This window comes from Carcharodon carcharias, chromosome 4 (assembly GCF_017639515.1).
Source record: "Carcharodon carcharias isolate sCarCar2 chromosome 4, sCarCar2.pri, whole genome shotgun sequence".
Lineage (NCBI taxonomy): Eukaryota > Metazoa > Chordata > Chondrichthyes > Lamniformes > Lamnidae > Carcharodon > Carcharodon carcharias.
The window spans coordinates 37509846-37530511 of NC_054470.1; positions in this window are offsets into that span (position 1 = coordinate 37509846).

Sequence of the window (20666 nt, forward strand, 5' to 3'; positions counted from 1 at the left end):
AATGTCACATAGTGTGCCAATTGTGATGGCAGTAGAAACACTCAGCTCTTTTAAATTGTCATTCATTTGTCGGCTGTCTGGTTCTAATTCTGCTATTATCAACGTGGTTTTTACCCATTAAGTTATTGCTTTTTGCTGGTCTGTTAATGGTGGCTGTTTCCTGCCTTTCCACGAAGCCCTGCGCTTCCGCGTTGTTTCTAGCCGGTGCCTCCCTCCCGACATGAAGAACAGCGCCATTTTGTGCTCCCTGGATTTCTCCTGAGTCTCTAGCTGCGCTTTCCATTGCGAGCGTCAACTCCAGCACCTTGCTGAAGTCTAAATTTGTTTCTGACAACAACCTTGTTTGAATGGCATCTTTGTTAATCCCACATGTCATTAATCGACGTCCCGAATGCCCAGTGCTCTGTCAATTGTTTTAAGGCTGCTACATAGCAAGCAACTGTCACCCCAGGTGTGCGACATCTCAAATTGAATTTAAAATGCTGGGTTGTTACCGAGGATTTTGGTGGAAAGTGGCCATTCACTAGATTCACCAACTCAACAAAGCTCCCGGAATCTGGGGTGTTGAGTGCTGATAGACTACGAATTAAGCCGCATGTTTTACTGGCACATGTCGATAAGAGGATCGTCCACCTCTTCTCCTTCGCTGATAGGTCATTGGCCAAAAAGAAAAAAGTGAGGCGTCCAGTCATCAGTGGTCTGATCAAACAGTTCAATGCGGCCAAATTGTGGCATACTGGAGGGTGATAGTTTCAACGATTATGGTGAGGGCTTACAATTGTTATTTACTTACAATAGGTCTACAAGGCATGGCTGGTTCACTACAGTTGAGTTTTTGTGGCTTTCTTGGGTGTCGACGGCTGGTCATGCTTTCCCTCATCGCCAGTTGTTATGTTTTACTATGGGGTCGCTTTTCTCGTGAACTGTTTGCACACATATCTGTCAGGGGTGAGTCAATTACGATATACTGCAGATGCAGAGACCAATATGGGATGAAGCACACGCTATTGCTATTTATTTACACAGACAACAGAGCACTAATATGATGTGTGCTTCCCCAACCAGACTCTACTCTAGACTAACATTAACATGGTAGCCTGCGCTGCACAGCTATTGGGTCTTACAATCACATGGTCAATCTGTGCACATTCTCTTAAAGGTGTATTACACCTCAGATTACCACACTCTTACTAGCTGATATTTTGCATGGTTTTCTCAGACAGTTATGACATGATCATTGGTGGCGTTTATAATTCAGAGACATTCACAAGCTCAATTCCAGACCAAAGTGTGTTTAGTTGGTTTATGAGTGAATGTGAGACAGTAGCTCTGAGATTTCTCTATCTTATACCTGGAGAATGTTCAATTTCCTGGAATTGAGCAGACCCACTAAGGCAGCTTATCCAATGCCAGCCACCCTTGTTTTGCCTGAAAAATTTGCAGCCAGCATTTGAAAATCAGTGTGGGTAGGGGGCAGCCTCATTACAAATGGGCCTGTCAATGGATGAACTGCTTCCTGCCTGCCTGAAACAAGTAAGAGGCTGCACAGATATGAAAATTTTGTCTTGCATCAGTTGTAGGATGCCAATTGCAATTTGCAGATGTAAATGGACAGAATGTGCTACATGCATTCTTATGTCAGGCACAAAGTGTCATAATGAGCTGTCTTTGAAGGCTGTTTGGAAGCTCACCAGGCCATCAGTACATCTCATAAGAACTGTTTGCAAGTTTCCTTCCCACTGCTCCCATTTTGCTGCTGTAACCACTCCAGAGTGCAACAGAAGCCCCAATTACATACACTTCTGGTAAGGCCACAGTGGGGGAATGTACAGCATAACAAATAACCCAGAAAGACTTACCATTGTCGTATTGGGCTCACAAGGGACAGGAGGCTTGAAGGCAGGAGTGTCGATCCCATGCCCTAGCTCCCACATCAGGTGAGCTGCAGCCAGGCAATCACTTAGCACCTGCAGCTCGCCAGCAGCGTGGTAATGAGGCTTGAACCTCAAAATGGCTCAGGTTTCACGCTGGCACAAATGGGTCAGCAGCATAGCCACACTGTCAGCCCCCTACCTGCTTTGGACCAACACTGAAGATTGCTGCTATGTGGGATTAAGGGTCTCAGTTTTGGGAGCACAGTCACCAGTTCTCCCCAGCTTCATTCTACAATATGCCTCTTTATCCAAAGACCAATAACATATTGGTCAAGTGTTGGAATTTAAAGTGACCACCTTGTCTCACAATATATATGGTAGATAACATGCATGTAGTATGCAAACAACTATTGTTGGAAGTTCCTTAAGTGTGCCAATGTTTCCATTGGAGGTTGTCTTGGTGGCTCAAAGGTGTGCCTTGTAATGGTTGTACAAAACTAAAGTATTTCTAAGAGCAAATCAAGTGGCCACATTGAATGTAAATCTGTGTGAGGTGGAACTGTTTGTTTCAGGCATGCTGCTCCATTATTCTTGATACATCTAAATGATGGGTACAGTTATCATGGCAAAATTCTTGAGGACAAAAGATTTCTTTCCTGTCCTTGCAGGTCTGCCTTATTTGGAGTGTTGACCGACATCCATTTCACCAGTAACCTTTTGAGGCAAATGCCAGTCAGACTCAAAATTTGCAACCCTCCTTTGCTGAATTTCCCTTAACATCATCTTTTAGTGAAGAGAGCAGTTTTTTCCATTTAAATCTGCAGCTGTGCCAGATATTCAGCCTCCCCTCCTTGGAAAACAGTGCTCAATTATGAAATTACAGGCTGTACAGTGCTCAGCTATGCAAGGAACACAGAACTATTTTCTACAATATTGCAATGACTATGCTTGAAATAAAAACATACTTAATTGGCTGTGAAGCACTTTGGGATATCCTGAAGTTGTAAAAAGTGCTATATTAATGCAAATTCTTTCTTAATATTTCAATGAGAAGAGCGCTCAATTAATGGAGATGCGCTCTCTTCATGCAAGTTCCTTATAATTTAACGTTTAATAATATTTAATAACACCTGTATTGGAAATGATATCCTTTTTCAATGATCTGTTTGGTTTGAATTCAGATTAAGTTAATGAGCGGGTACATGGCCAAAGCAATTTTATAGTCACAAAGATGCCATATTGATGGAACATTGCTCTGAAGAGTATTTCACTTCTGTATAAATTGTACATTTCAAAAATTACATTTAATTATGAGCATTAATCACATATAGCTGACTCATATTAAAAAAAGGAAGGACACTTTTTTGCTGCCACACCTATCCAATTTCAGTGCACAAATCAAATAATAATGAAAATTTACATTCATTTCTGAATCAATATTTTTATGGCAATGGATCGAATAATACAATCTTGACCATCTGCAATTTTAAGAGTCTCTGATTTGATTAATAATATAATTGTTGGATATCTTCCAAGATTTATCGAGATCTATTCTGTTATAGATATAAATACTCTTTCTTTTGCAATGTTAAATTCTAAGGGTTTATCCCAGCTGGATCATACTTCACAACTGAACTTCAGCTGCCCTTCTGTTCCATACTACATATGCACACTATATCAATCTGAACGTGAGATAGCAATACACAAAGCATTCGTCATACAGTTACAGACTCATATTAAATAGAGAATAAATTACTTGTCAAAGGTGGGTGTATTGAAAAACAAACAAATGAATGACACTGAACTGCATAATTCACAAGCTCATGGACGATCTAGCCCCAGTGCAATTTGTTTTTCAGTAACGCTCTGCTCACAAGTCATTTTTCTATCACACCTTTTAATCAGAAGTTCCAGCAATGACTTCTGAGATAAATAATTCACTGCCAAAATGAACACACACATGAAGTTAAAAGATTAAATGACTGCTACAGAACATGGGGCCCAGTGATGACTGTACCCATGATTACTTGGATGAAAATAAGCCTCACTATTATTTTAAGGTGCAGTACTTTTTTGATTGGACTTCTAGGGGCAGAATATTATGTCCCACAGGCCCAACCTGATCGGGTGTAAAATTGCATGGGATGATGTCGGGCGAGCACCCCGACGTCATTGCGCACTTGCACGATATTTCGCTTGGTGGGTGCGCGCAAAGTTGGAAGTGTGCCCGCTGACAATTAAGAGGGCAGTTAAGCCCATTAACTGCGCAACCTTCTGCGATCTTTTTTGTGGCCCGTTTGGTGGACGGGTGAATTGTCCAGGCGGCCTTTACATTGTTCATGAAACTTCATCCAAGGGTGGGATGAAATCTCCATTAGGAAATAAAATAAAAATAAATATCCGTGGATAGCACTTTTATCAGCTATATTTTCAGGTGATTGATTGTGATGCGGTGACATTTTTTTTAGTTCTTTATTTTATAATTTGCAGGTCTGTCTCCCTGAGGCAGTTGTCTGCCTTCAGCGAGCTCTCTCACAGCGTTCACCTATGCCTGCGGTGATGTCGTTGCCTGTTCTCTTCCCGTCCCCATGCCAACAGCATTGAGCTTTTCAGCTTGCGTTTTAAGCTGACTGGCCGTTAATAGGGCAGTCAGTGTGAAATCGCGGTCAAGGGCCGATCGTGGTCAGGGGCCTGTTTCCCGGCTGCTCCCATGCCCGCCGATCATGCGTGCCTGACGAGGGAAAAGCTCAGGCTCTAATTTTTGTAGAATATCATGGCTGACTGCTGGAGCATCTTGTGATGATTTGCATATCATTAGTGCCTCTGTCTGCCAATTGACAGATCATAACGGCATGGAAGAATGGCCCGAGGCTCCTAATGATAGATTTATTTTCCTGCTCTGTGTGAAGTTTTCCTCTTTTCAGAGCTCCTCCAGTAGCGAGACAAGCCAATACCAATGTATAGCAAGACCTGGATAAGTTCCAGGCATAGACTGTTAAGTGCCAGGAAACATTCATGCTACATAAGGGCCACACAAAAGAAGGCATGGCCATCTTCCCATGACTGCTAATAGCCCCAAAACTGCTAATTCCACCACATGTATAAGGGGTCACAATTGACCAAAAATTCAACTAGACTAGCCATATCAGATCTATTGCTACAAAGCAGTGCAGAAGCTGGGCACTCGGCAACAATCAAGAGTGTGATGCAATGGTCACCATTTGCCTGGATGGGTGCAGTTACATTAACACAAACGAACCTTGACACATCCAGGACAGATGAGTGTATGTGATTGCAGTCCCTGCAAAGTGACTCAATTGCATCCTTTTCACCATCAAAGCACTGCAGCTGCAATACACTGCAGGATACACTGCAACAATCAGCGAGGTATTTTGACACTAACTCCCTCCTTTTTTTTATTCATTCAGGGGATATGGGCATCACCGGCTAGGCCAGCATTTATCGCCCATCCCATCCTGTCCTTGAGAAGGTGGTACCCTTCTTGAACTGCTGTAGTCCATGTGGTGTAGGTACACCCACAAAGCTGTTAGGAAGGGAGTTCCAGGATTTGGACCCAGTGACAGTGAAGGAACGGTGATATATTTCCAAGTCAGGATGGTGAGTGACTTGGAGGGGAGCTTCCAGGTAGCGGTGTTCCCATGTAACTGCTGCCCTTGTCCTTCTAGATGGTGGTAGATGTTGGTTTAGAAGACCAAGGCTGTCTAAGGAGACTTGGTGAGTTCTGACAGTGCATCTTATAGATGGTAAACACTGCTGCCCCTCTGCATTGATGGTGGAGGGTGTGAATGTTTGTGGGTTTGGTGCCTTTGGTGGGTTGCTTTGTCCTGGATGGTGTCAAGCTTCTTGAGTGTTGTTGGAGCTGCACTGATCCAGGCAAGTGGAGAGTATTCCATCACACTCCTGACTTGTGCCTTGTAGATGGTGGACAGGATTTGGGGAGTCAGAAAGTGAATTACTCATTGCAGGATTCCTAATCTCTGACCTGCTCTTGTAGCCATTGTATTTATATGGCTAGTTCAATTCAGTTTATGGTCAATGGTACCCCCCAGGATGTTGATAGTGGGGGATTCAGTGATGGTAATGCTATTGAATCTCCAAGGACAAAGGTTAAACTCTCTCTTTTTGGAGGTGGTCATTGCCTCACACTTGTGTGGTGTGAATGTTACTTGCCACTTGTCAGCCCAAGTCTGGATATTGGCCAGGTCCTGCTGCATTTGGACATGGACTGCTTCAGCAGTATCTGTTGCGAATGGTGCTGAACATTGTGCAATCACCAGCGAACATCCCCACTTCTGACCTTATGATGGAAGGAAGTTCATTGATGAAGCAGCTGAAGATGGTTGGGCCTAGGACATTGCCCTGAGGAACTCCTGCAGTGATGCCCTGGGACTGAGATGATTCACCTCCAACAACCAAATCATCTTCCTTTGTTCTAGGTATGACTCCAACCAGTGGAAAGTTTCCCCCTGATTCCCATTGACTCCAGTTTTGCTCAGGCTCCTTGATGCCACACTCGGTCAAATGCTGCCTTGATGTCAAGGCCAGTCACTCTCACCTCACCTCAAGAGTTCAGCTCTTTCGTCCAACCAAGGCTGTGATGAGGTCAGGAGCTGATTGACCCTGCCAGAACCCAAACTGAGTGTCAGTGAGAAGGTTATTGCTAAGTGTCGATTGATAGCACCGTTGATGACCACTTCCATCACTTTTGTCCGGGTTGGCTAAGTCCTGCTTTTTGTGTACAGGACATAGCTGGGCAATTTTCCACATTGTCCTGTAGATGCCAGTGTTGTAGCTGTACTGGAGCAGCTTGGTTAGGGACGCAGCAAGTTCTGGAGCACAAATCTTCAGTCCTATGGTCGGAATACTGTCAGGGCCCATAGCCTTTGCAGTGTCCAGTGTCTTCAGCTGTTTCTTCATATCACATGGCTGAGGACTTGCATCTGTGATGCTGCGGAGCTCTGGAGGAGGCCGTGATGGATCATCCACTTGGCACTTCTGGCTGAAGATTATTGCAAATGCTACAGCCTTGTATTTTGCAATGATGTGCTGGGCTCCCCTATCAATGAGGATGGGAACATTTGTGGAACCTCCTCCTCCAGTGAGTTGTTTAATTGTCCACCACCATTCAAGACTGGACGCGGCAGAGCTTAAATCTGACCTGTTGGTTGAGGAATCACTTAGTTCTCTCTATCGCTTGCTGCTTATGGTGTATGGCATATGAATAGCCCTGTGTTGCAGTTTCATCAGATTGACACCTCATTTTTGGGCATGCCTGGTGCTGCTCTTGGAGTGCTGCTTTGGGCTGCATTTGGGCTCAATGCTTCAAGTGGAGTTTGGTGAGAGAGGGACTTCGCTGAAAAGGGAAGGATGGATCATTTAATTTCCTATCTTTCCTCAGTAAGAAGTGCGACACCCTTGGTAAGTTGGATCTGGTGAGTATTTCTTCTGTACTTAATATTCTCTAAACTAGAGGAAGTAAAAGTAAAGGGAGTAATTTAATGTTAAGTCATGGCAGAGCAGCTCAGCAAAGTGAAATGCTTCTCCTGTGCAATGTGGGAAGTCCCACATTTCCGGTGTCCAGAGCGACCACGTTTGCAGGAAGTGATTCCAGCCGCAGCTACTCGAAATCTGAGCTTCACAGTTGGAGCAGCGGCTGGATTCACTGTGGGGCATCCACAAGGATGAGATCTTTGTGGATAGCACGTACAGTGAGTTGGTCACACTGCAGGTAAAGACTACACAGGCAGAAAGGGAATGGGCGACCACCAGACGGAGTAAAAGAACTAGGCATGTATTGCAGGAGTCCCCTGGGTCCATCTTCCTCTCCACCAGATTTTCCATTTTGGAGACTTCTGGAGGAGATGGTTTCTCAGGGGAATGCAGCAAGTGCCAAGTCTGTGGCACCACGAGTGGCTCCGCTGCATGGGGGAGGGGGGAGAAAAAAGAATGGGACAGCAAGAGTGATAGGGGATTTTATCGTAAGGGGAACAGACATTTATGCAGCCACGGACATGACAACAGGATGGTATGTTGCCTCCCTGGCGCCAGGGTCAAGGATATCACTTAGTGCTGCAGGACATTCTGAAAGGGGAGGGTGAACAGCCAGAGGTCGTGGTCCATATCGGTACCAACAACACAGGTAAAAAGAGGGATGAGGTCCTGAAAGCAGAATTTAGGGAGCTAGGAAGTAAATCAAAAAGCAGGACCTCAAAGGTAGTAATCTCAGGATTACTCCTAGTGCTACGTGCTAGCAAGATCAGGAATAGGAGAATAGACCAAATGAATGTGTGGCTGGAGAGATGTTGTAGGAGGGAGGGATTTAGATTCCTAAGGCATAGGGACCAATTTTGGGGAAAATGGGACCTGTACAAGCTGGACGGGTTGCACTCCAGCAGGACTGGGACCAAAATCCTCTCAGGAGTATTTGCTAGTGCTGTTGGGGAGGTTTAAACTAGACTGGCAGAGGGATGGGAACCTGAGCGGGGAGACACAAAAAGGGGAAACAAAGATAGGAATGAAAAACAGAAAAGTAGAAAGCAGGAGTGGAAGGCTGAGAAAACAAGGGCTAGTGGCAAGTAGGGCCATAGTACCTAACAAAAATGGGTAAAAATGTTAAAAAGACAAGTCTAAAGGCACTGTATCTGAATGCACAAAGCATTTGCAATAAGATGGATGAATTAACAGTGCAAATAGATGTAAAGAGGTATGATTGCAATTAAGAGGACTTGGCTGCAAGGTGACCAAGGCTGAACTGAATATCCAAGGGTACTCGATATTTAGGACTGACAGGCAAAAAGGGAAAAGAGGTGGCGTGGCATTGTTAAAGGATGAAATCAGTGCAATAGTGAGGGAGGATATTGGCTCAGAAAATCTAGATGTAGAATCAGTCTGGTTGGAACTAAGAAGCAACAAGGGCTGAAAACATTAGTGGGAGTTGTCTATAGGCCTCTAAACAGTAGTGGTGAGGTAGCGGATAGCATTAAACAGGAAATTAGAGATGCATGTAACATGGGTGCTACAGTAATCATGGGTGACTTTAACCTACATATAGACTGACCAAACCAAATTAGCAATAATATTGTGGCAGATGAATTCCTGGGGCAGAATTTTGCCCTCGTTGGGCAGGCTCAGTGGGGTGAGCAGGAGCGGTCAGAAAGCCGACTGCCACCTGTAATTGGGGCCCCACCACAATTTCACACTGCCGGGCCAGTGTGAACGCCAGCTGCCGAATATCTGAGAAGGGGCGGGTGGGGTTGGGGGGCCTGTTGGCCACCGGGTCCAATGGTGACCCAGCAGCCGGTTCAAAAGCAGTGTAGGCAGCCCCAGGGAGGCTGCCCGCGTTGGAGTTGCATCAGCGACATGGCTGCAAATGAAGATGTAGAGACCAGGGAGGTGAGGTCAGCTGGGCACTTGTCACCCTGTTTTTCAGATGAGTGCCTCGCCACCCTCCTAGAGGAGGCGGCTGCCAGAAGGGACACTCTTGTCCCCAGAGGTGGGAGGTGGAGGCCACCCGCACCTCATCATGAGGGCATGGGAGGAGGTGGCAGCACTGGTGAGCAGCCACAACGTGGTGCGGCACTCCTGGGCGCAATGCCGGAAGCTCTTCAATCACCTGCTGTGCTCAGGAAGGGTGAGTACCGTGTTGGCGTGGGTCAGTTGGTTGAATTGTTTTAGGCTGGCCACCTCACCGAGGAGCTCAGCAGTGCTAGAGTCTGAGTGCCAACTGTCAATCAAACTGGAGTTGGCCAAGGGGTTGTGCCCTGGCTGCTTGGACTGAGTGCGTTGCGGCTCGAGGGCCACAACTCGGCTGAGCCCTGGGAGGTGTTCCTCAGATGGGGTTGGCAGGCTGCAATGGCACTGCAGGTAGAGAGTGGGCTAATCAATGCTCCTCTGTCCTTTCAGGAGAAAACATCGAACAATATTGAGAGGTTGCAGACTGACAGAGAACCTCCACACCTCCTCATCCTCTCCCAGTGCTGGCAGGAGGCCTTGGAGTTTGACAGGTGCCATGCACCTTGGTCAGCTGGCCACAGTGAGGCTGGGGTGTCAGATGAAAGTATGAGTGCAGTGAACTGAGCTGAGAAATTCGGATGCTGCAAACAATCCTGTGCAGTCTCATCACTGATGGCAGCCTTCAGACTTGATTTCTTCATTGATCATTGAAAGACAATAGCACCTTGATGCAGATCTCCATTGTCTCACCAGGGTGCCTGGCATGCGCAATGACAGTGTTATGACTTAAACTAATGACATGTCCTTCTTCTCCTTAGATCTGCCATCAAGCAGCCAAGCACAAGGCCTCTAGGGGCTATTCCTGACACCGGAGGACCACCATGCTCCAGAAGCACCTGTGTCATGCTCATTCTCTGAACCAGGCACCAGCGCAGATACCAGCACCTCGGTGGGCATTATTTCAGCAACTAGTATCTCGGTGTACATTGGTGAGGGCACTTCACACTCACTTGAGGTGCAGGCAGAGGCAGAGAGTACCAAGGGCGCCGGCAGTCAGAGGACTGCTGGGGACCAGGGCATTGCTCAGTCAAAGGCTGATGATGGGTCTCTGGGGTCGTCCATTAGGCAGCACATGCTGGATGTCCAGTGGGGTGTGCGGGAAGATCTGGCGAAGATACATGAGGGAATGCCATGGTCTCCGTTATGGAGGAGTCCCTGCAGAGCGTGAGCACTGCGCTGACCATCATGGCCTAGCAAACTGCCTCCTCCATGGAAAGAGTGGCGACTCTCATGGAGATGCTGCTCCAGGAACAGAATCAGGGGTTCCTGCTGTTGTGTTCGGACCTGCAAGCCTCATAGCGGCATTGACCTCAGCTGGTCAGTGTCTGTGTGTGAGATGGATTGGGCCCCCACTATCCCAGCTATGAGCCCGTCCATCAATGGTGAGCAGGGAGGTCCACAGTGACCTCACAGCTGCTTGTTGTCTCTGCGTGTTTCTCTCAGGACTCTCCGGATGACAGCAGCAGCTCCTCCGCCCTTCTGCCAGTGACCATGCCATCCAGTGAGGCTGCAGCGACTGGGGAGATGCCAGCTGTGGCATTGGCTGCTCCCTCCCAGAGGGGGCCAGCACAGGCTCCATGGGCCAGAGGACAACCGCCAAGGTCATCAAGGCCAACAAGACAGCAGAGTGAGCAGGCTGTCTCCAATGCCGCTGCCAGCAAGGGGGAAGCACCTAGACGTAGCACCTATAAACATAAGTTTAAAGCACCTTAAGCACAAGAGGGACTGGTCACGGGCGATCTTTTGCTCCCCATTTTCTTTTACTTGTTTTAATACTGTGACCAAAACACCGGATATTGTTCTGTTCAGTAACATGTGAGTTCCAACATTAAATTACATTTGTTTTTGTGTTATTGGCCTGAGTGTGCTTCATGTGTTTTGTGGGTGCAGGGTACGCCAGTATGTAATGCTGGATATGGGTGGCACGAAATCTTATTGCACAGGCACTGAGTGTATCTTGGGGGCAAAGGAAAGGGTAATTTCTGCGATCCAGGATGCTGGCGACAGACCTGGTCGCTCTTATTTGGCAGCCTAGCTGAAGAAGCATTGGATCAGGTAGCCCCTGGTGTCCCTGCCTCCCTGGAGGTTACCCAGGTCAGCCTCCACTCCCTCAGCATTCTCCTCACCGTGCTCCTCTTCTGACTCACTTCTGAATTCATCATCTGTGGCCTGTGCAGATGCGTCAACATCCTCTTCCTCCAGTGGGTCCCCCCTTGCCAGTGCCAGATTGTGGAGAGAGCAGCATGCAACCACTATCAGTGACACCCACTCTGGAGGGTATTGCAGTGCCCCCCCCCCTGAATGGTCCAGGTATCAGAAGCGCATCTTGAGAACACCTATGGTCCACTCTACCACCAATCTTGTGGAGGCTTGGCTCCTGTTGTACCGCTGCTCTGCCTTTGTTCTTAGGTAGCGGAGAGGCGTCATGAGCCACCTTTTCAAGGGATAGCCCTTGTCACCCAGCAGCCATCCATCCAGTAGGGCTGGAGCACTGAAGAGCCTCAGCACCTGGGAGTGTCTCAATGTGTAAGCATCGTGGAAGCTGCCTGGGTATCTTGCACAGACTTGCAGAATCTGCATCCTGTGATCACACACTATCTGCATGTTCATGGAGTGATATCCCTTCTTGTTGACAAAGGCACTCAGCTCACCCGCTGGAGCCTTGATGGCCACATGTGTGCAGTCGATGGCACCCTGGAAGCGGGGGAACCCAGAAATTGCTGGAAAGCCTCTGGCTCACTCAGCCTGGCTGACCTCGTCCATACAATAATGAATGAAAGTCAGTACCTGCCTGAACAGAGCCTCTGTCGCCAGTTTAATGCAACTGTGGACAGCTGATTGGGAGACTCCACACAGATCCCCCACTGAGCCCTGGAAAGAGCTGGTTGCATAGAAGTTTAGGGTCACTATGACATTCAGAGCCACACAACTGTAGGTGATCTCAGGCCTAATCATCTGACAAATGGAGGCCACTGTCTCCCTGGAGAGACGGAGCCTCCTTCGTCATTGCAAGTTGGACATATTGAGGTAGCTGCATCGCTGCCTGTAAACCCTGGCAGCAGGGTAGTGGCATCTTCTGCAGCCCCTTCCACCTTGGACTTCCTAGCCCTGCACTCCTTGTACCTGCGCCTCTCCTCCCACAGGTCACTCCCCTGGAAGCTGCACTGGGACGTTTGGCCTCCTCTTCCTTCTGGCCCTCTGTACCTCCTCAGGGGAGGCATCTCCATCGGAGACCACAACCCCCATTACCAGGCTAAGGGAAGGCTGTCTGATACCTGGAAGGGTCTGAGTCCTCAGGGGGCCTTGAAGACACCAATAAGTCCTGAAATGGTACGTGGAAATGCTAAGGATAAAGCCCCGATCAGAGATTAAGCTGACAAGTACCAATTAGCAACCAGCAGCAAACCATCTCCAAAACGCCTCACTGCTCACAATGACAATGCTGCTGACCCTTTTTATCCCACCAGCAGGTGAGGTTACACAAATTGCGGGCTGCCTGCCTGCCTGTTTTGCCTGTGCGATGAGTGAAAAATCACACGAGCAATGTTAAATCACCATCAGTTGGGTTGTCAAGGGCCTTAACTGGCCTCTTAATTAATGGCAGGCACTCTCTGATTCCTGCTCGTGCCTGCTGACCAAAATATCGCACGAGTGTACGAGGACGTTAGGATACTCGCCTGGTGTCGTTTTATGATTATTTGGGTCAGGTGCGCACCCACCCAATGAGCAAAAAACACTGCTGCTGGAGTGTGTACAAGATGATTTTTTTAGACCAGTATGTCGAGGAACCGACAAGGGAACAGGCTATCCTAGAATTGGTATTGTGCAATGAGAAGGGGTTAATTAATAATCTTGTTGTGCAGGGTCCTTTAAGGAACAGTGACCATAACATGATAGAATTCTTCATTAGGATGGAAAGTGAAATAGTCCGATCTGAAACTAGGGTCCTAAATCTAAGCAAAGGAAGCTATGAAGGTATGAGGCATGAGTTGGCTAAGATCAATTGGGGAACTTTATTAAAAGGCATGATGGTGGAAAAGCAATGGCTAATATTTAAGGAACGAATGTATGCATTCCAACAGTTAAGCATTCCTTTCTGGCACAAAAATACAACAGGAAAAGTGGCCCACCATGGCTAACAAAAGAAATTAAAGATATTATTAGATCCAAAGAGGAGTCATATAAAGTTGCTAGAAAAAGTAGCAAGCCTGAGATTGGGAACAGTTTAGAATTCAGCAAAGCAGGATCAAAAGATTGATTAAGAGGGGAAAGATAGAGAATGAGAGTAAACTTACAAGGAACATAAAAGTGATTGTAAAAGCTTCAATAAGCATGTAAAGAGAAAAAGATAAGTGAAGACAAATGTAGGCCCCTTACAGTTCGAAACAGGAGAATTTAAAATAGAGAACATGGAAGTGGCAGAGTAATTAAACAACTACTTTAATTCTGTCTTCACTGGGGAAGACACAAATAACTTCACAGAATCCTGGAGAACCAAGGGTCTAATGAGAAGGAGGAATTGAAGGAAATTATTAAAACAATAGTGCTGAAGAAATTAATGGGACTGAAAGCCAGTAAATCCCCAGGGCCTAATGATCTACAGGGTACTAAAGGAGGTTGCCATGGAAATAGTGGATGTGTTGGTCGTCATCTTCCAAAATTCTGTAGATTCTGGAACAGTTCTGTCAGATTGGAGGGTAGCAAATGTAACCCCACTATTTAAAAAGAAGAGGGAGGGAGAATACACTGAATTACAGACTGGTTTGCCTAACATCAGTAGTAGGGAAAATGCTAGAGTTTATTATAAAGGATGGGATAACAGGACACTGAGAAAATATCAATATTTGGATTTTCAGAAAGCTTTTGATAAAGTTCCACATAAGAAGTTAGTGTGTAAAATTAAAGCACATGGGATTAGGGGTAATATATTGGCATGGCTTGAGAATTGGTTAGCAGACAGAAAACAGAGTAAGAATAAACAAGTCTTTTTCAGAATGGCAGGCAGTGAGGTACCTCAGGGATCAGTGCTTGAGCCCCAGCTATTCACAATATATATCAACGATTTGGATGAGGGAACCAAAAGTAATATTTTCAAGTTTGCTGACAACAAAAAACTTGGTGAGAATGTGAGTGGTGAGGAGTGTGTTAAGAGGCTTCAAGCTGATTTAGACAGGTTGAGTGAGTGGGAAAACACATGGCAGATGCAATATAATGTGTATAAGTGAGAAGTTATCCGATTCGGTAGGAAAAACAGAATGGCAGAGTATTAGTTAAATGATGATAGATTGGGAAATGTTGATGTACAAAGGGATTCGGGTGTACTCAAAGTATGCATGTAGGTGCAGCAAGCAGTTAAGAAGGCAAATGGTATGTTGGCCTTCATTGCAGGAGGACTTGAGTAGAGGAGCAAGGATGTCATACTGCAGCTGTACAGGGCCTTGGTGAGACCACACCTGGAGTATTGTGTGCAGTTGGGGCTCTTTACCTCAGAAAGGATATACTTCCCATAGAGTGAGTGGAGTGAATGTTCACCAGACTGATACCTGGGATGGCAGGATTGTCAAATGAGGGGACACTGGGCTGACTAGGCCTGTATTCACTGGAGTTTAGAAGAATGAGAGGGGATCTGATTGAAACGTATAATTTTCTGATAGGGCTGGACAGACTGGATACTGGGATGATGTTTCCTCTGGCTGGGGGGGCAGGGGGTCACAGTCTCAGGATACGGGGTAGGCCATTTAGGACTAAGATGAGGAGAAACTTCTTCACTCAGAGGGTGGTGAACCTGTGGAATCCTTTACCACACAAGATTGTGGATGCCAACTCACTGAATATATTTAAGAAGGAGATAGATAGATTTCTAGACTCTAAAGATATCAAGGGATATGGGGAGAGAGCGGGAGTATGGCGTTGAGATAGAGGATCAGTCATAAACATATTGAATGGTGGAGCAGACTTGAAGGGCCGAATGACCGACTCCTGCTCCTATTTTCTATGTTTCTATGCCCTCCTGCACTCCTCTTTGAACCAGAGTTGATCTCCTGGCTTGGTGATAATGGTAGAGTGGGGGATATGCCAGGCCAGGAGGTTACAGATTGTGGTTGAATACAGTTCTATTGCTGCTGATGGTCCACATCGCCTCATAGTTTCCCAGTCTTGAGTTGCTAAATCTGTTCAAAATCTATCCCATTTAGCATGGTGGTAGTGCCACACAACACAATGGAGGGTATCTTTAATGTGAAGACGGGACTTTGTCTCCACAAGGATTGTGCGTGGTCAATCCTACCAATACTGTCATGAACAGATACATCTGCAACAGGCGGTTTGGTGAGGATGAGTTCAAGTATGTTTTTCCCTCTTGTCGGTTCCCTCACCATCTGCCGCAGACCCAATCTAGTCGCTATGCCTTTAGGACTCAGCCAGCTTGCTCAGTAGTGGTGCTACCGAGCCACTCCTTGGTGATGGACATTGAAGTCCCCCACCCAGAGTGCATTCTGTGCCCTTTCCACCCTCAGTGCTTCCTTCAAGTGATGTTCAACATGGTGGAGCACTGATTCATCAGCTGAAGGTGGGGGTTGGTGGGGGGGAACAATATGTGGTAAACTGCAGGATATTTCCTTGCCCATGTTTTATCTGGTGCCATGAGACCTCATGAGGTCCAGACTCAATGTTGAGGACTCCCAGGGCAACTCCCTCCCGACTGTATACCACTGTGCTGCCATCTCTGTTGAGTCTGTCCTGCCGGTGAGACAGAACATACCCAGGGATGGTGATGGTGGTGTCTGGGACTTTATCTGTAAGGTATGATTCCATGAGTATGACCATGTCAGGCTGTTGCTTGACTAGCTTGTGAGACAGCTGTCCGATTTTGGCAGAAGCCCCCAGATGGGGGACTTTGCAGGGTGGTCAGGGCTGAGTTTTCTGTTGTTGTTTCTGGGGCTTAGGTCGATGCCGGGTGGTCTGCTTGTTTTCACTCCTTATTGACTTGTTTTTAGTGGTTTTATACAACTGAGTGGATAGCTAGGCCATTCCAGAAGGCATTTTAAGAGTCAACCACATTGCTGTAGGTTTGGAGTCACGTGTAGGCCAGACCAAATAAGGACAGCAGATTTTCTTCCCTAAAGGACATTAGTGAACCAGGTGGATTTTTACAACAATCAACAATGGTTTCATGGCTTTCACTAGACTTTTAATTCCAGATACTTTATTGACATCAATTCAATCAAAGGAGACAAATTTGCTGTGGTGGGATTGGAACCCGAAAAAAGAAAAGTCATACGGACTCGAAATGTTTGGTATGGCAGGTGGATGGTAAATGCCAAGCTGCCCAAATCCCAGGGAGAAACTTGAAGCAGGTGCCACAACTATTTGCAGTTTGTACTTATTTCAAGATGCAGGCTTTGAATTCAGTAAAAGTTTCAGTTTCTTACAAAACTAAATTAAACCTTTATTAATAGAAGAAAGGATTTTGAGCACATACAAAGATCTACAAATTACTACAATAATAACTTCTAAACCCCCTAATTAATCTAAACCCCAGTTACACCTCCATTAAGGCAACAGTAAGGCACATAGATTTTAAAAGACCCAGGCAAAATAACACACAATACCCTGAACAGTTGAATTCAAAGTGCGTTTTTCTCAGCTTCAGTTCCTTGTAGACAGCAGCTTGAGGCTTAGATGCTGGAGGCATCTTAGATCTTAGAACGCTTTCCCTTGCACACAGCTTTCTCTGCTTTATACATATTTTCCCCTTTGAATGCAAATTCCCATTGTTTCGCTATGTTTTTGGACATTATCTCTCAAATAATAAAAGTACCAATTATACCAGTAATTTTTGCGAAAAATAAGCACAGTATTTCTTAACTTCTCCTGGCTAGGTGACACATTTCACACCACCCCACCCCCCCACCACAACCCCCCTTCCCACTTTGAATTCAATCTAGTCTGGTTTATTTAAAAATGCAAATATTCCTTTTATTCCTATGCTTACCTACTTAACATTTCAAACCTAGCTTACCTCCTGTTACATCAAAGCCTTCAGACCAACTGCCTTTAATTCAATTAAGTCACACACACACTGACCCATAGACACAAACCTCACTATTACTCTACTTTACAATAAATTCCAATAACTTTATAAAAATGCTAACTCTGTTTCCCTCTCCACAGATGCTGTCAGACCTGCTGAGTTTTTCCAGCATTTTTTGTTTTTATTTCAGATTTCCAGAATCCGCAGTATTTTGCTTTTATCCTAGAGATTTCCTGTTTCTTTGTAATGATATGCTGATGGATGTGGTGGAGGGGAGAGAATTGTGGAAGTGGTGGTGTTTTTTTTAATTCATTCAAAGGATAGGGGCATCGCTGGCTAGGCCAGCATTTATTGCTCATCCCTAATTGCCCTTGAGAAGGTGGTGGTGAGCTACCTTCTTGATCCAATGTAGTGGGGGTGTGTGGGGGGGGGGGGGGGGGGTGGTGGTGGGGAGGGAGGTGGGTGGTGGATGTTGATATGTTGAGAGTAGTGAAAGGAGTGTTAGCAGTTGTTGTTGAGAGAGATGAAGAGATGAAGAGCTGTACCCCTGTTTATGAAGTCATTGAAACTTCCTACGTTGATAGCAGGTCCTGTGGCTGGTAGTATTCCAGTGAATCCATAAGCCACTTCTGTCCAGGCCCGCTGGATAGCAACATTCCTTCTAACCCCCCTTCACCTTTTTTGCACTGCATGGTCCTTTTTAGACTATGTGTATCCACACATGTGCACATCTTAAAGGGACCGTTTCTTGGTTTGTCCCTTGTTGGTGGGTGAGTGAAGGCTACTGGCTGGGCTCTCACTGGTTTGTATGGAGATGCCGATCTGCCTTCATTGCAGGAATGGTCCCTGTCCTCGCCAGACAGCTCTGTCACCTGCTCCTCAAAGTGGGTGAGTGGCCCAAGCTCTGATGCTCCCCCTCCAGTCTGGGATCTGTCCCTCTTGTTGTGGGTGATCTTGTCCTGTGTAAAGATAGACGGACAGACTCTGAGGAGGGTGGATGCAAAAGCAGATGATAAGCATGTCTGTCTTCTGTGTATGCTGAGTGATCCTACACAATCCTGATTGCTGCACCTTTGCAGCCTAAAAGGAACATTGCTAGATTGTTATTAAAGCAAAATGCTGTGAATGCTGGAAATCTGAAATAAATATTGAGCAGGTCTGGCAGCATTACTATTAAGAGAAACAAAGTTAATGGCCAGAGTTTTCCGCTCTCGGACTAAGGGCAGAATTTTCCGCTCCAGAGACAAGTGCAATGATGGGCAGGAATGTCAGCGCGGTTCCCAATGTCTGGCTGGGCGGGTTGCCGTGCCAGATAGTCTGCTTTTCACCTCATTATGTAAGCATAAACGAGCTGCTCGTTGAATCCTGTGGCTGAGATTCGTCCACCTAGCTGTTACCTCATTGGGTCGAAGTTCCGGGCACCATATTTAAACCGCTCCCATGCACACATTCACTCCCTACAGCCCAGGGCTTGTGGCGAGCGATAGCAGAGACAAGCCTTCTGCACTAAAGTTCAGTGACAGGTGCCTGGAGAGACTCCTCTTGGAAGGATGTTGCCAGGGAGCTCAGAGCCTGTGGACCTCAGAAGAGGACCGCTCTCCAGTGCAGGAAGAGGATGAATGACCTCATTTGCTCCGGGGTAAGTCAACCTTCTCCTCACTCTCAACTGACACTCCTAGAGGCCATCAGGCATTTGCAGGGTTAAAGTCCACAGGGATCTCAAACACTACCAGCACAAGAAACATCACCACTGATTCTCTGACACATTCATTAACACATTCATCTCTTGTGACATCCTGCACAAGTCACCTCTTCAGCCCTTACGTAGGATCACTCAGCATACACAGAAGACAGACATGCTTATTGTCTGCTTTTGCATCCACCCTCCTCACAGTCTGTCCGTCTATCTTTACACAGGACAAGATCGCCCACAACAAGAGGGACAGATCCCAGATTGGAGGGGGAACATCAGAGCTTGGGCCACTCACCCACTTTGAGGAGCAGGTGGCAGAGCTGACTGGCGAGGACAGGGACCATTCCTGCAATGAAGGCAGATCGGCAGCTCCCAACAAACCAGTGAGAGCCCAGCCAGTAGCCATCACTCACCCACCAACACTATGAGTACTATTTAATGTAGGTGACTCTCCAGCCAATCACTAATTATTTCTTCTCTCTATTACAGCCACCAGAAAGAAAATGTCATGGGGCACCGCCAGCCAGCCCATCAACCCCAGCCCCCAGAGCAGCTCGGATGAGGATCCTGAGGAAGCATCCGAAGAAGATCCATCATTGCATTCGCCTATACCCTCCACCAGTGCAGAGGCACACACCTCAATGGGACCTGGTTCTAGAGCAGGCTTAGGTCACTATCTGGTAAGCACAGCACAGAAACGGATCCACAGCAGGCAGATGCAGTGACAGCCAAGTTCACCGGCATTCAGAGGATGGCTGGAGGCCAGGCTCCTGCTGAGTCCGTGTCCGAGTCCGAAGACGAGCATCTGGAATCGTTCCTCAGAGAAATGTTGGAGCTCTAAAGACAGGCAGGGGAACAGCAGGCGGGTTTGTCAGAGCCCATCCTCTGTTCTAACCTGTCTAAATCTAAACCATTCTGTCTGCTGTCATGGCACCAACATGCGAGTCCATCAAGGTCACAATTTGAAGGGTGGTGTCCACCATGGAGGCCCTGGTCCAGCTGTTTTTGTCGGATATGCACTCGGACCTGCACCCCATCACTTTAGCCTTGAGTGGGATCCATGAGTGGATAGGTGAGAGGGGGAACGGGGGCACCTCGATCTTCCTCCAGGAGCCCCTTCTCCTCAAGGAGTCAGGGAGGAGGCCTCCAGCACCCACAGAGGGAAGGAGCATCAGCCACACACCCTGGTGCATTCTACCCAGGACTCTCCAAGGCTGTGCAGCCACTCCAGATCCCCTCTGCCTGTGACCCCTGCAACTCCAGCTGCTCAGGCGGAGGAGGGTGCACCTGCCCCTCAGCAGAAGACCCAAAGCGGTCCAGGACCCTTCAGGCCTCAGACCTCCAGAGCAGTGCCAAGATCATGTCTGACAACAGGGCAGAGCAGTCAACAGGCTGCCTCCAACTCTGCTGTGGATGCCAAGTATCAGGAAGACATAATAATTTTCATAATGTTATTGGAATTTATTGTAAAATAGAGTAATTGTGGGGTCTGTGTCTATGGGTCTGTGTGTGTGTGTGTGTGTGTGGGGGGGCG